A 2,305-nucleotide genomic window follows, 5' to 3' on the forward strand; every position below is an offset into this window, starting at 1 on the left:
GTACCTGCCTCGAATGCATAAGGTCCCGGGTTCAATCCCCAGCACCACACACACACACACACACACAGAGAAGAAGTATACCCAAGTAAATAAATAGGCATGTATACAGATATTTACTGAAAAATTATTTATGATATCAGAAATAAGCACAATCTTAGTGTCCAGTATTAGAAGACTGGTGAATAAACTGTGATTCATCCATCATAATTCATATCACACTAAACTATATATAGCTGCTCAAATGAAGTAATGATATGTGCTTGACATGGAAAGAAATCTGAATCCCATGAGTAGATGAAGAATGCAATTTGCAGAACAAATGCACAATGTCATCCTAAAGTCATGTGAAGTCATGCAGCTATGTATATATGAAACTTTATTTTAACAATCGAGAATGACACACACCAGGCTGGGCACCGTGGCACCCACCTGTAATTACAGCAGTTTGGGAGGCTGAGGTAGGAGAAGAGAGAGGGAGAGAGAGAGAGAGACAGAGAGAGAGAGAGAGAGAGAGAGAGAGAGAGAGAGAGAATATGAATATGACACATATCAGACTTCTTACCAAAAAGTAGAGGAAGGTGAAGATAGATGACTGTGAAGGGGGCTTTATATACTATATATTTGTAGTAACGGTTTTATTGAGATAAAATTCACATAATATATTTGCATGTTTAACATATGCAATCCGATGATTTTTAAATATATTCACAGGAAACCAGGTTTCTGAAGGTAAGTGTCTTACTCTTGATCACAGCTAATAAAGAGAGAGCTGAGATTCAAATAACTGCGTTCTGACTCCAAAGCCCATTCCCTTAGTCAATATGCTACACTGCTAGTTACAATGGCCTTCTGGTAAGGATATTCTCTACAATCAAGATAGTACTATGTTTATGAAACAGAGAGTAGGTGCACGGTCAATCTCATAGCAGTGATGACAAAGGTATATTAGTCTATTGAGGCTTCCAGCTCTATCTTTTTAGAGGACTGCATTGTGTGTCGGGGGGTGCTGGGGATTGAACCCAGGGCCTTGTGCATGTGAGGCAAGCACTCTACCAACTGAGCTATATCCCCAGCCTCTGTATGTGTTTCATATGCTAGTGTACTAGCTGACATTGGAACAGACATGGGGCTACCACCAGTCCTTGCATTCTTTGTTCAAAGTTTTGAACACACCACTGTAGTAGAATCATCACTTCTACCAGGACATAGTACTAGCAAATAGTTAGCATTGACTCTTTCATCCTCCTTGAACTGGAATATTCTGGCCGCCCAATTGTAGAGGCATCAGTCTTTTAATGGCCTTAGTGAGGTAAACTTGATAATAATGAGAGTAAGGCTCCCAGCGTAGGGGACTTCTCGGGGTGAGGTCTTGCCTACACAAAGGCTGAACATGATTGGGCATCTACTCACCAGGGCACAGTGGATGTGAAAATTCTACCTCTCCTAAAAGAATACCATTTTATCTGAGAAAGCTGAGCTTCTATCTGTATTTCAACAGCATCATGATACACAGGTTGTGCTGTATCATTAGAGGTGCGGAAGCTCTTATGCCTCAAATATAGCCTTGACTGCCAGCAATTCTTGTTCCTATACCAAATAATTAACCTCAACTAGGTCTGTTTTACTAAAAGGGGAGGCATGTGGGTGGAAGTAATTGGACTGTGGTCTTTTTGTAATAGGATTGCTTTTATCTCAGTTCTGGAGATCTTGGTTCAAATTGTGTAAGGCCAGGTTGGCTCAGGTTAGGGCAGGATTAAGGCAGAGAGTTTTTTAAAACTGTAATGAGGCATAATTGACATAAAATGTACTGAACAGACTTCAAATAATTACCATTTCTTTCTGTTTCTAATCTCTTTTTCTTGTCTCATGGCACTGAGTAGAATCTTTAAGATAATGCTGAATGTGAGTTATGCAAGGAGGCATCTCTGGTAATTTAAAGGAAATAGTTTCAGTTTTTCCCTAGTAAATATGGTATTTGCAATAGTTACTGGTATGATGCCTTCTTTGAGGTACAGAAAGATCCCTTCTATTCATAGTTAGCTAAGAGGCATTTTATAATATTATGAATGAACATTAGATATTATTGAATGTGCTTTTAATATACTAATATGATCATATGCTTTTGTTTTCTTCTTTAATCTGTTAATATGATGAATTATATTAATTAATTCTCCAAACTAATCTTATATTCCTGGAGGAAACCCAACTTGGAAAATATTCAATTTATTTCTACGTCTTACTTAATTTAGTTTGCTAATTTTTAAATAACTTTTACATCTATAATCATGAGTAAAACTGACTTGTA

General features: G+C 37.7%; 1 non-coding gene across 1 annotated transcript; it reads right to left on the reverse strand.

Annotated features, from left to right (window-relative positions):
• Positions 1 to 998: 998 nt before the first annotated feature.
• On the reverse strand, positions 999 to 1,071 carry Trnav-cac (transfer RNA valine (anticodon CAC)). The gene has a single exon. It is a non-coding gene; the product is annotated as a tRNA-Val (tRNA).
• Positions 1,072 to 2,305: the final 1,234 nt, after the last annotated feature.

Source organism: Callospermophilus lateralis, chromosome X, assembly GCF_048772815.1.
Source record: "Callospermophilus lateralis isolate mCalLat2 chromosome X, mCalLat2.hap1, whole genome shotgun sequence".
Taxonomy (NCBI): Eukaryota; Metazoa; Chordata; class Mammalia; order Rodentia; family Sciuridae; genus Callospermophilus; species Callospermophilus lateralis.